The 14,374-nt window shown below is 44.5% G+C and overlaps 1 non-coding gene across 1 annotated transcript; it reads right to left on the bottom strand.

The window, feature by feature from the left end:
* Nucleotides 1-13,762: 13,762 nt before the first annotated feature.
* On the bottom strand, nt 13,763-13,903 carry LOC144676330 (U4 spliceosomal RNA). Its single transcript, XR_013575304.1, has one exon. It is a non-coding gene; the product is annotated as a U4 spliceosomal RNA (small nuclear RNA).
* Nucleotides 13,904-14,374: the final 471 nt, after the last annotated feature.

The following is a 14,374-nucleotide window of genomic DNA, read 5'->3' as shown; positions in this document are numbered from 1 at the left end:
TTGATGGTGTCAAGCTTCTTGAGTGTTGTGGGAGCTGCACTCATCCAGGCAAGTGGAGAGTATTCCATCACACTCCTGACTTGTGCGCTGTAGATGGTGGCCAGGCTTTGGGGAGTCAGGAGCTGAGTTACTCACCACAGGATTCTGAGCCTCAGACCTGCTCTTGTAGCCACCATCTGAGACAAAGCAACCCACTTGATTGGTACCACATCCACAAATATTCACTCCCTCTACCGCCGATATACCATGGCAACAGCGTGTACCATCTACAAGACGCACTGCAAGAGTTTACCAAAGCTTAGTCAGAACCTTCCAAACCCATGACTGCTATAATCTAGACAGATAAGGGCAACAGACACTATTTATATGGCTAGCCCAGTTCACTTTATGGTCAATGGTAAACCCCCCTCCCCCCCTCCACCAGGATATTGATAGTGGGGGATTCTGTGATGGTAATGCTATTGGATGTGAAGGGACGATGGTTAGATTCTCTTGTTGGAGATGGTCATTGCCTGGCACTTCTGTGGCGTGAATGTTACTTGCCACTTGTCAGCCCAAGCCTGGATATTGTCCAGGTCTTGCTGCATTTGGACATGGACTGCTTCGGTATCTGAGGAGTCGCGAATGGTGCTGAACATTATGCAATCATCAGCGATCATCCTCACTTCTGACCTTATGTTGTAAGGATGGCCATTGATGAAGTAACTGAAGATGGTTGGGCCAAGGACACTACCCTATAGTGATGTCCTGGAAATGAGATGATTGACCTCCAACAACCGCAACTATCTTCCTTTGTGCTAGGTATGACTCCAACCAGTGGAGAGTTTTCCCCCTGATTTCCATTTACTCCAGTTTTGATAGGGCTCCTTGATGCCACACTCTGTCAAATGCTGCCTCGATGGCAAGGGCATCTTACCTCTGGAGTTCAGCTCTTTTGTCTATGTTTCAACCAAGGCTGTAATGAGGTCAGGAGATCCTGGCAGAACCCAAACTGAGCACCACTAAGCAGGCTATTTCTAAGCAAGTGCCATTTGATAGCACTGTTGATGACCCCTTCCCCCACTTTACTGATGATCAAGAGTAGATTGATGGGGTGGTAATTGGCCAGGTTGGATTTGTCCTTTTTTTTGGTACAGGACGTACCCTGGCATTTTTCCATATTGCCGAGTAGATGCCGTTGTTGTAGCTGTACTGAAACAGCTTGGCTAGGGGTGTGGTAAGTTCTCGGTCTTAGAAGTCTAAAGCACAGAAAAAGGCCCTTCGACCCATCGAGTCTGCACAGGTCAAACAAATACCTAACTATTCTAATTCCATTTTCCAGCACTAGGCCCATAGCCTTGTATGCCATGGCATCGCAAGTGCACATCCAAATACTTCTTAAATGTTATGAGGGTTTCTGCCTCTACCATCCTTTCAGGCAGTGAGTTCCAGATTCCCACCACCCTCTGGGTGAAATAATTCTTCCTCACATCCCCTCTAAACCCCCTGCCCCTTACCTTAAATCTATGCCCCCTGGTTATTGATCCCTCCACCAAGGGGAAAAGTTCCTTTCTGTCTACCTATCTATCTATGCCCCTCATAATTTTATACACCTCAATCATGTCCCCCCTCAATCTCCTCTGCTCCAGGGAAAATAACCCCAGTGTATCTAATCTCTTCTCATAACTAAAACTCTCCAGCCCAGGCAACATCCTGGTAAATCTCCTCTGCACTCTCTCTAGTGCAATCAAATCCTTCCTATAATGCAGATTCCAGAACGGCACTCAATACTCTAGCTGTGCCCTAACCAGCGTTTTATACAGTTCCAGCATAACTTCCCTGCTCTTATATTCTATGCCTCCGCTAATAAAGGCAAGTATCCCATATGCCTTATCTACCTGTCCCACTATCTTAAGGGACCGGTAGACATGCACACCAAGGTCCCTCTGGTCCTCAGTACTTCCCAGGGTCCTACCGTTCATCATGTATTCCCGTGCCTTGTTTGTCCTGCCCAAGTGCATCACCTCACACTTATCCAGATTAAATTCCATTTGCCACTGACCAGCCCATCTGACCAGCCCGTCTATATCCTCCTGTAATCGAAGGCTATCCACCTCACTATTTACCACCCCACCAATTTTCGTTTCATCCGCGAACTTACTGATCAACCCTCCTACAATCAAGTCTAAATCGTTTATATATACCACAAACAGCAAGGGACCCAACACTGATCTCTGTGGAACCCCACTGGACACAAGCATCCAGTCACAAAAACACCCCTCGACAATCACCCTCTGCTTCCTGCCACTAAGCCAATCCTGGAGCCAATTTGTCAAATTGCCTTGGATCCCATGGGCTCTTACCTTCGTTATCAGTATCCCATGTGGGACCTTATCAAAAGCCTTGCTGAAGTCCAAGTAGACTACATCAAATGCATTGCCCTCATCTACACACCTGGTCACCTTTTCGAAAAATTCAATCAAATTGGTCAGACATGACCTCCCCTTAACAAAACCATGCTGTCCCTGATTAATCCCTGCCTCTCCAAGTGTAGATTAATTCTATCCCTCAGAATTGCTTCCAATAGTTTCCCCACCACTGAGGGATGCACTTCTAGAGCACAAGACTTCAGTAAAATTGCCAGAATATTGTCAGGGCCCATAGCCGTTGCAGTATCCAGTGCCTTCAGCCAGTTCTTGATATCGTGGAGTGAATCGAATTGGCTGAAGACTGGCATTTGTGATGCTGGGGAACTCCAGAGGAGGCTGAGATGTATCATCCACTCAGCACTTCTGGCTGAAGATTGTTGCAAATGCTTCAGCCTTATCTTTTGCACTGATGTGTTGGGCTCCCCCATCATTGAGGATGGGGATATTTGTGGAGCCTCCTCCTCCAGTGAGTTGTTTAATTGTCCACCACCATTCACGACTGGATGTGGCAGGACTGCAGAGCTTAGATCTGATCTGTTGGTTGTGGGATCACTTAGTTCTGTCTATCACATGCTGCTTATGCTGGTTGGCATGCAAGTAGTCCTGAGTTGTAGCTCCATCAGGTTGACACCTCATTTTTGTTATGCCTGGTGCTGGCATGTCCTCCTGCACTCTTCATTGAACCAGGGTTGATCCCCTGACTTGGTGGTAATGGTAGAGTGAGGGATATGCCAGGCCATGAGGTTACAGATTGTGGCTGAGTAAAATTGTGCACTGCTGATAGCCCACAGCGCCTCATGGATGGCCAGTCCTGAATTGCTAAATCTGTTTGAAATCTATGCCATTTAGCACGCTGGTAGTGCCACACAACAGCATGGAGGGTATCCTCAATGTGAAGACGGGTCTTCGTCTCCACAAGGACTGTGCGGTGGTCACTCCTACTGATACTATCATGGATAGATACATTTGGAGCAGGCAGGTTGGTGAGAGTGAGGTCAAGTATGTTCATTCCCTGTTGTTGGTTCCCTCACCACTTGCCAGTCTGGCAGCTATGTCATTTAGGACTTGGTCTGTATTAGTGTTACTGAGCATTGAAGTTCCCCACCCAAAGTACGTTCTGCACCCTTGCCACCATCAATGCTTCCGCCAAGTAGTATTGAACATGGAGGAACACTGATTCATCAGCTGAGGGAGGTGATAATCAGCAGGAGGTTTCCTTGCCCACGTTTGATCTGATGTCATGAGGGGTCCAGAGTCAAGCTGAGAACTCCCAAAGCAACTCCCAGCCGGTGGGACAGGGCATACCCAGGGACATAATCTGTAAGGTACAATTCCATTAGTATGACTTTTGCTTGACTAGACTGTGGGACAGCTCTCCCAATTCTGGGAGTACCTTCACATGCTGCAGCAGTTCACGCTGGAGATCACTACTATCTTCTCAAGGGCACTTCAGGGTTGGCAGTAAATGCTGCCCTTGCTTGTAATATCCACATCCTGTGGATGAATGTAAAAGGATAGTTTAGATGATAAATAGATTAGTGTGCATAGGAATAATGGAGAAGATAAAGGCAGCATATGGCATATGAGGAACTATGTTTATAAAGCAGACGTACAAATACTCCTGGAAAGGAGGGACTGATAAAAGTGCTGTGCATGTTAAATGTTGATCAGCTTTTATAATGTACAGCATGGCAATTCCAACATGGAAGTGTTGAAAATATAATTGCATTTAAGCAGTGCATTGTTCAAAACATATGAACAAAAGAATTAGGAACAGAAGTATTCCACTCGGCCCTTTGAGCCTGCTCTACCATTCAATAAGATCTGATTGTAAATTCATCACCATATTCCTGCCTACCCCTGATAACCTTTCACCTCCTTGTTTATCAAGAATCTATCTACCTCTGCCTTAAAAATATTCAAAGACTGCTTCCACTGCCTTTTCAGAAAGAGATTTCCAAAGATACACAACCCTCTGAGAGAAAAAATGTCTCCTCATCCCTGTCCTAAATAGGCAACCCCTTATTTTTAAACAGTGTCCCCTCGCACTAGATTCTCCCGCAAGAGGAAACATCCTCTCCACATCGACCCTGTCAAGACACCTCAGGATCTCAAAGGTTTTGATCAAGTTTTGATCACTTAGATTAGGAGAAATAAACACAAGAGGACATGGCTTTAGGGTGAAAGGGGAAAGGTTTAGGGGGAACATTAGGGGGAACTTCTTCACTCAGAGAGTGGTGAGAGTATGGAACGAGCTATCACCTGACATGGTAAATGCGGGCTCACTCTTAAGTTTTAAGAATAAATTAGATAGATACATGGATGGGAGAGGTCTGGAGGGTTATAGATTATGTGCAGGTCAATGGGACTAACGGAATAATATTTCGGCACAGACTAGAAGGGCCGAATGGCCTGTTTTCTGTGCTGTAGTGTTCTATGGTTCTAAGTCACCTCTTACTCTTCTGAACTCCAGCAGATACAAGCCTAGCCTGTCCAACCTTTCCTTATAAGACAACCCACCCATTCCAGGTATTAGTCTAGTAAACCTCCTCTGAACTGCTTCCTACGCATTTATATCTTTCCTTAAATAAGGAGACCAGTACTGTACACAATACTCCAGATGTGGTCTCACCAATGCCCTGCATAACTGAAGCATAAACTCCCAACTTTTGTATTCAATTCCCCTCACAATAAATGATAACATTCTATTAGCTTTCCTAATTACTTGCTGTTCCTGCATACTAACCTTTTGCAATTCATGCATGAAGACACTCAGATCCCTCTGCATCTCAGACCTCTGCAATCTCTCACCATTTAGATAATATGCTCCTTTTGTATTTTTTTCTGCCAAAATGGACAATTTCACACTTTCTCACATTATACTCCATTTGCCAGGTCTTTGCCCACTCACTTAACCTATCTATATCCTTTTGTGGCCTCCTTGTGTCCTCTTACTATCCTACCTTACTATCCTATCTTTGTGTCATCAGCAAATTTGGCAACCATACCTTCGGTCCCTTCATCCAAGTCATTTATATAAAATTGTAAAAAGTTGAGATCCCAGCATTGATCCCTGTGACACAACACTCTTTACATATTGCCAATCAGAAAAAGATCCATTTATGCCTAACATCTGATTCCTGTTAGCTAGCCAATCTTCTATCCATGACAATATGTTACCCCCCTACACCATGAGCTTTCATTTTTCGCAATAACCTTTGATATGGCACCTTATCAAATGCTTTCTGGAAATCTAAATACAGTACATTCAAAGCATATGTTGCTTCTTCAAAGAACTCTAATAAATTGGTTAAACATGATTTCCCTTTCACAAAACCATGTTGACTCTGTCTGATTAGCCTGATATTTTTTCCAAGTGCCCTGCTATAACATCTTTAATATTAGCTTCTAACATTTTCCCTATGACAGATGTTAAGCCAACTGGCCTGTTAATTCCTGCTTTCTGTCTCCCTCTCTTTTTGAATAAATTCACTATTTTCCAATGTAAAAGAACTTCCCTGAATCTAGGGAATTTTGGAAAATTAAATCCAATGCACCAACTATCTCACTAGCTACTCCTTTTATTACCTTAGAATGTAGTTCATCAAGACCCGGAGACTTGTCAGCCTGCAGCTCCAACAATTTGCTCAGTACCATTTTGCAGGTTGTTGTAATTTTCCTGAGTTCCTCCCTCCCTTCCATTTCCTGGTTTCTAGCTTTTTCTGGGATGTTACTTGTGTCCTCCATAGTGAAGGCAGATGCAAAATACATGTTCAATTCATCTGCCATCTCCTTATTTTCCCTTATTAATTCCCCAGACTGACTTTCTATAGGACCAATGCTCACTTTGTTAACTCTTCTTTTTCTTTTTTAAATATTAACAGAAACTCTTGCTCTCTGTCTTTATATTTCTAGCTAGCTTTCTCTCGTACCCTAATTTTCCTCCCTTATCAATCTTTTGGTCATCCTTTGCTGTTCTTTATATTCTGGACAATCTTCTGATCTGCCACCCATCTTTGCGCAATTATATGCTTGTTCTTTAAATTTGATACTATCTTCATTTCTTTTAGTTAACCACAGATGGTGGGTCCTCCCCTTGGATTTTTTACTTTTTCGTTGGAATGTACCTATTCTGTGCATTCTGAAATATCCCCTGAAATGTCTGTCACTGCATCTCTAGTGACCTATCCCTTAACCTAATTTGCCATTTCACTTTAGCTAGCTCTACCTTCATGCACTCATAATTGCGCTTATTTAATTTAAAATACTAGTCTTGGACGCACTCTTCTTTCCCTCAAGCTGAATGTAAAATTCAATCATATTATGACTGCTGTTATCTAGGTGCACCTTCACTACGAGGTCATTAATTAATCCTATCTCGTTGCACAATACCAGGTCTAGTATAGCCTGCTCCTTGGTTGGTGCCAGAACATGCTGTTCTAAGAAATAATACCAAAAACATTCTATGAATTCCTCATCTAGGCTACCCTTGCCCATCTGATTTTCCCAATCTATATGCAGATTAAAATCCCCCATGGTTATCACCGTACCTTTCTGACAAGCTCCTATTATTTCTTCCTTTATAACCTGTCCTAACGTATATTAGGGGGCCTGTGTACCACTCCCACAAGTGGCTCCTTGCCCTTATCATTTCTTATCTCTACCCAAACCATTTCTACATCCTGGTTTCCTTAGCTTAGGTTATCCCTCTCTAATGTGCTAATACCATCATTAACTAACTGAGCCACCCCTCCACCTTTTCCTAGTTTCCTGACCTTCCTAAATGTCATGTATCCTTCAATATTCAGGTCCCAATCCTGCAGCCATGACTTTGCAATGGCTATAAGATTGTATTTATTTAGTTCTATTTACACTATCAGTTCATCTGTTTTGTTTCGAATGCTACATGTATTCAGATACAGAGCTTTTAGTTTTGTCCTTTTATATTTTTCTGCCCTCTAGCCTTATCTGCTGATTTACTCATAGATTTGTATGCCCTGTCCTCTCTGTCCCTTCCTGTCATGATCTGTTTCTCATTTCCCTTTGTCTCTTGCCTCTTCTCTACTGACTGATTTACCACATCTTCCCACATTTGATCCCTTGCCCCTCTATCTAGTTTAATACTCTCTCTACTCCCCTAGTTATGCAGCTCACTAGAACACTGGTCCCAGCACGGTTCAGGTGTAGACTGTCCCAATAGTACATCCCCCACTTTCCCCAATACCGGTGTCAGTGCCCCATGAACTAGAATTCATTTCACCCACACGTGTCTTTGAGCCACGTATTCATCTGTCTAATTTTATGTACCGCATGCCAATTTGTATGTGGCTCAGGTAATAATCCAGAGATTATTACCTTTGAGGTTCTGCTTTTCAATTTAATGCCTAGCTCCTCTATCTGTCTATGCAGAATCTCTTTCCCAGTTCTACCTATGTCTTTGGTACCTACATGGACCATGACAACTAGATCCTCTGCATCTCACTGCAAGTTCCTCTCCAGCCCTGAGCACATGTCCCAAACCTTTGCACCAGGCAAGCAACACAGCCATTTAGACTCTCGTTCTTTGCAGCAGAGAACAGTGTCAATCCCCCTCACTATACTATCCCCTACTACCACTACTTTCCTTTTCCCCGCTTATTTTATTAAAACCATGACAGCAAATAGTCAAGAATTTCATTTTTACAAAATATACTTTGGTGTCAGTTTTCTCCCCTCAGCCATTGACTCTTACTAGAATAGTTCCACAAAGTTGGGCAAAATTCTGGTACCATGCCAACTTGCATTTTAGCCTAAATTGTAAGTTTTGGCATGCTATTTGGTCTTGGAGGGTATCACAGTTAAGCACAGTCCTGATACCCACGCATGCGCAAAATGCAGCAGGAGCTACTGGCTAGCATCAGATGTTGGGGCCATTCTTCAATGCTCTGCATTGTCTGAAGAATTGTACATGGCACCTGAAACTCTTTCGAGTTATCAACAGTCACAGATTGCAACTCTTTCGAGTACAATCACAGTTCTTGGTTTCCGGGAGTGGGACATGAACCCACAATCCTCTGATTCAAAGGCGAGGGTGCTATGAACTGAGCCACAGCTGACACCTCCAACATGGCACCTGAAAACTCTTTCGAGTTATCAACAGTCACAGATTGCAACTCTTTTGAGTACAATCACAGTTCTTGGTTTCTGGGAGTGGGACGTGAACCCACAACCCTCTGATTCAAAGGCGAGGGTGCTATGAACTGAGCCACAGCTGACACCTCCAACATGGCACCTGAACTCTTTCGAGTTATCAACAGTCACAGATTGCAACTCTATCGAGTACAATCACAGTTCTTGGTTTCCGGGAGTGGGACATGAACCCACAACCCTCTGATTCAAAGGCGAGGGTGCTACGAACTGAGCCACAGCTGACACCTCCAACATGGCACCTGAACATGCACAATCATCAATGAACGTCAATGAACATCACGATTACTGACCTTATGATGGAGGAAAGGTCATTGATGAAGCAGCTGAAAATGGTTGGGCCAAGGACATTACCCTGGGGAACTTCTGCAGCGATGTCCTGGGCTGAGATGATTGGCCTCCAACAACTACAACCATCTTCCTTTGTGTTAGGTATGACTCCAACCAGTGGAGTGTTTTCCCCCTGATTCCCATTGACTTCAATTTTGCCAGGGCTCCTTAATTCCATACTCGGTCAAAAGCTGCCTTTATGTCAAAGGTAGTCAATCTCACCTCACCCCTTGCGTTCTGCTGTTTTGTCTATGTTCAGACCAAGGCTGTGATGAGGTCAGGAGCTGAGTGGCACTGGCACAATGCAAATTGAGCATCAGTGAACAAGTCATTGCTGTGTAAATACCATTTGATAGCATTGTCAACGACATCCTTCATCATTTTACTGATGATCGTGGTTAATTGGCTGGATTGGATTTGTCCTGCATTTTGTGGAAGAACATAGCTGGGCAATCTCCCACAATATATGGTAGATGCCAGAGTTGTAGCTGTACTGGAACAGCTTGGCTAGAGAGCAGCTAGATTAGGAGCAAAAGTCTTCAGTGCAACCACCAGAATGTTGTCAGGGCCCAGAGCCTTTGCAGTATGCAGTGCCTTCAGCCGTTTCTTGATATCATGTGGAGTGAATAAAATTAGTTGTAGTCTAGCATCTATGATGCTGGGAACCTCGGGAGGAGTCCAAGATGGAGCATCCACTTGGCACTCCTGGCTGAAGGCAGTTGCAAATGCTTCAGCCTTGACTTTTGGCTCCCCCTTAATTGAGGATGGGGATATTTGTTGGGCACCTCTGCCAGTTAGTTGTTTAATTGCCCAACACCAATCATAACTAAAAACAAAAAGCTAAAAGCTATTGCGGATGCTGGAAATCCAAAACAAAAACAGAATTACCTGGAAAAACTCAGCAGGTCTGGCAGCATCGGTGGAGAAGAAATCAGTTAACGTTTCCAGCCTTCATGACCCTTCGGCAGAGTTAGGAGAGAGGTGAAATATAAGCTGGTCTAAGGTGGGGGGGCGGGGGGAGAGAGAAGTTGAGGGTGTGGTGATTGTGGAGATAAGCAAGCAGTGATAGGAGCAGATAATCAAAAGATGTCACAGACAAAAGGATCAAAGAGGTGTTGAAGGTGGTGATATTGTCTAAGAAAAGTGCTAATTAAGAATGGAAGACAGGATACTCAAGGTACAGCTCTAGTGGGGGTGGGGTGGAAAGACTAACAAAGTTTTAGTTTTAGATTTAAAAATAATGGAAATAGGTGGGAAAAGAAGAATCTATATAAATTATTGAAAAAAAAGGGAGGGGGGAGAAACGGGGTGGGGATGGGGGGAGGGGGAGTTTAAGATCTAAAGTTGTTGAATTCAATATTCAGCCCGGAAGGCTGTAAAGTGCCTAGTCGGAAGATGAGGTGCTGTTCCTCCAGTTTGCGTTGGGCTTCACTGGAACAATGCAGCAAGCCAAGGACAGACATGTGGGCAAGAGAACAGGGTGGAGTGTTAAAATGGCAAGCGACAGGGAGGTTTGGGTCTTTCTTGTGGACAGACCGCAGGTGTTCTGTAAAGCGGTCGCCCAGTTTGCGTTTGGTCTCTCCACTGTAGAGGAGACAGCATTGGGAGCAACGAATGCAGTAAACTAAGTTAGGGGAAATGCAAGTGAAATGCTGCTTCACTTGAAAGGAGTGTTTGGGCCCTTGAACGGTGAGGAGAGAGGAAGTGAAGGGGCAGGTGTTGCATCTTCTGCGTGGGCATGGGGAGGTGCCATAGGTGGGGGTTGAGGAGTAGGGGGTGATGGAGGAGTGGACCAGGGTGTCCCAGAGGGAACGATCCCTATGGAATGCCGTCAGGGGGGGTGATGTGTTTGGTGGTGGCATCATGCTGGAGTTGGCGGAAATGGCGGAGGATGATCCTTTGAATGCGGAGGCTGGTGGGGTGATAAGTGAGGACAAGGGGGACCCTATCATGTTTCTGGGAAGGAGGAGAAGGCGTGAGGGAGGATGCGCGGGATATGGGCCGGACACGGTTGAGGGCCCTGTCAACGACCGTGGGTGGAAAACCTCGGTTAAGGAAGAAGGAGGACATGTCAGAGGAGCTGTTTTTGAAGGTAGCGTCATCAGAACAGATGCGACGGAGGCGAAGGAACTGAGAGAATGGGATGGAGTCCTTACAGGAAGCGGGGTGTGAGGAGCTGTAGTCGAGGTAGCTGTGGGAGTCGGTAGGCTTGTAATGGATATTGGTGGACAGTCTATCATCAGAAATTGAGACAGAGAGGTCAAGGAAGGGAAGAGAAGTGTCAGAGATGGACCATGTGAAAATGTTGGAGGGCTGGAGATTGGAAGCAAAATTAATAAATTTTTCCAGGTCCCGACGAGAGCATGAAGCAGCACCGAAGTAATCATCGATGTACTGGAGAAAGAGTTGTGGGAGGGGGCCAGAGTAGGACTGGAACAAGGAATGTTCCACATACTCCATAAAGAGACAGGCATAGCTGGGGCCCATGCGGGTACCCATAGCCACATTTTTTATTTGGAGGAAGTGAGAGGAGTTAAAGGAGAAATTGTTCAGTGTGAGAACAAGTTCAGCCAGATGGAGGAGAGTAGTGGTGGATGGGGATTGTCCGGGCCTCTGTTCAAGGAAGAAGCTAAGGGCCCTCAGGCCATCCTGGTGGGGGATGGAGGTGTAGAGGGATTGGACATCCATGGTGAAGAGGAAGCGGTTGGGGCCAGGGAACTGGAAATTGTTGATGTGACGTAAGGTGTCAGAGGAATCAAGGATGTAGGTGGGAAGGGACTGGACAAGGGGAGAGAGAAGGGAGTCAAGATAACGAGAAATGAGTTCCGTGGGGCAGGAACAGGCTGACACGATCGGTCTGCCAGGACAGTTATGTTTGTGGATTTTGGGTAGGAGGTAGAAGCGGGCCGTCCGAGGTTGGGCGACTATCAAGTTGGAAGCTGTGGGAGGAAGATCTCCAGAGGAGATGAGGTCAGTGACAGTCCTGGAAACAATGGCTTGATGTTCTGTGGTGGGGTCATGGTCCAGGGAGAGGTAGGAGGAAGTGTCTGCGAGTTGACGCTCAGCCTCCGCGAGGTAGAGGTCAATGCGCCAGACAACAACAGTACCACCCTTGTCAGCGGGTTTGATGACAATGTTGGGGTTGGACCTGAGAGAACGGGGTGCAGTGAGTTCAGAGAGAGACAGATTAGAATGGGTGAGAGGAGCAGAGAAATTGAGACGGCTAATGTCACACCAATCATAACTAAATGTGGCAGGACTGCAGAGTTTTGATCTGATCTGCTGGTTGTGGGATTGCTTAACTCTGTCTGTTGCACATTGATCAACCTGAGCACTGAGTTTTTGTTCAGTGCATCTGCTATGAGAAAGACCACCTTCTTAACTTTGGAATACCCAGGCCAGAGGAACAGCAATCGTTTCATCCTGACCAGATTGATGGCTCATGGGACCATCATCTTTTATTCCCCCCCCAAAATATACTTTATGCATAAAATTTGTAAAAGTACATTACAAAACATTTCAAATTGAATATTACAGAAAGTGCAATAAAATTCAATGTTCCATACAACATGTTGCACTCCGGGGTGCCTCAATGCAATCGAAAAACTCTTGGTATTTGTACATTCCATGTCAAACATACAACCTGAAGGGTTCTACACACTTTCCAGGCCCCTGGTGCACTGTGGCTGAAAGACCTTAAATGGTGGCCCTTCCCCGTTGTACCGATGAAGCAGCTGCCCCAAGCTCTAGTTTGTCCCTCAGTACCTAGTCCTGAACTGTGGAATGTGCCAGTCTGCATCACTTGGTCATGGACAAATCTTTGCATTGGAAGGTCAGCAAGTTTCAGGCAGACCTTCCATCACACCAGTTGCTGGAGGTGCAATAGTCTGCATTCCTCTGAGGGCAACAGGTCAGCTTTTGAACTTGCCGAGGTACTTAAGGTCAAAATACAATGCGTAGCGGTTCTAATGCTATACAGGATATTGTGTGTGATCCTTAAAGTCCTCTTTTCGAGATCTATGTGTTGTTCAACAAATAAATTCAACATACCATATATATGCTGCTTCCAGCCTTTCGAACAATTCCTGCATACACGTGGTTGAAGCAAAAGGCTTTGGTTTAACAGCGCTTAGTGAATGAATCATAGTAGATTGTTAAACCTGATGTACAATGTTTTCATGCTTCGTTTAAATGTTAGCGTTTCTAATTTTTTAGGAGACAGCATAAAGTGTGCCTGTATCCAAATATATGCAGAGCTCTCCTATACAGCAGCAGAGATATTTAAACACGACTCCATCCATCAACTTCTGGTTAGCTGTATTTTAAATCTTCCCTCGCTCATGGCTACAAACTTGAACAGGAGAAATACAAACGAGCTGTCAGGAGGGGATTACCACGCCTGACATTCTGCTTGCTCGCTGTTGAGATCCCCACAAGAAAGGCAGAGTTTCTCCAAATGACGGCATTTGCCTTCACAAGGTCGAAAACAAAAGCTGCCGTGATAAGTAGCAAAACAAAAACAGAATTACCTGGAAAAACTCAGCAGGTCTGGCAGCACCGGCGGTCAACCTTTTTCTTCTCCGCCGATGCTGCCAGACCTGCTGAGTTTTTCCAGGTAATTCTGTTTTTGTTTTCCAGCATCCGCAGTTTTTTGTTTTTATCTCTGTGATAAGTAGCAAACGTGCCGTGATAAGTAGCAAATATAATCGAACCACACGTAAAGCTTACAAAATTGATAATAACTTTCCAATTAGTATTCACACGAGAAGGTAAGGTATTAGGAAAGCTGTTATGAGTAATTAATCAGTACATTCTGTTTTTTTATTTCATTTAATCAGTCTCCGCAGAGACTGTCAAAAATTGCCATTGCCGACTATATTTCAAGTCGTCATAGCGGGGTATTGGGAAAAGTTTTCAATAAGCAATAATCGCGCCTCGGTTAAACCTCATCGGCTACGATACTGCCACTGCGCAAAGCTAACCAGGTAATTCCGACGAGCTAAGGTCTATGAGAGATAAACAGTTCACAGTTATGGTGGCACTAAAAGAAATAAACTCATCTTCAAAAAATTTTAATTATTGTGTAGAGCAGTTAATTTTATAAAAGGAACCATTTTTTACTTTCAGAACTCATCGACAGAAAGACATTTTGTCAACAAACTATTGAAATTAATGCAAAGGATTATGGGATATGAATATGCTAATCACTGCCTGATGTTATGGCTTCTTTGAAATAAAAAGACTATTGATGGGCAAGTAAATAACGCTGATAATATAGAGGAACAAGGATTGGGCAAAATAAAAACAGAAACAGAAATACCTGGAAAAACTCAGCAGGTCTAGGAGCATCGGCGGAGAAGAGCACAGTTGCACTTCTTTGGGCAAAATGCAGTTTTAGCTCTCTGAACATTTCTTTATTTCTATGCTATACTTTTATCCACTGCAATCAA

Source organism: Cetorhinus maximus, unplaced genomic scaffold (genome assembly GCF_964194155.1).
Source record: "Cetorhinus maximus unplaced genomic scaffold, sCetMax3.hap1.1 HAP1_SCAFFOLD_1515, whole genome shotgun sequence".
NCBI lineage: Eukaryota > Metazoa > Chordata > Chondrichthyes > Lamniformes > Cetorhinidae > Cetorhinus > Cetorhinus maximus.
The sequence above is the reverse complement of the archived record's forward strand: the minus strand, read 5'-3'. Positions and strand labels throughout refer to the sequence as shown.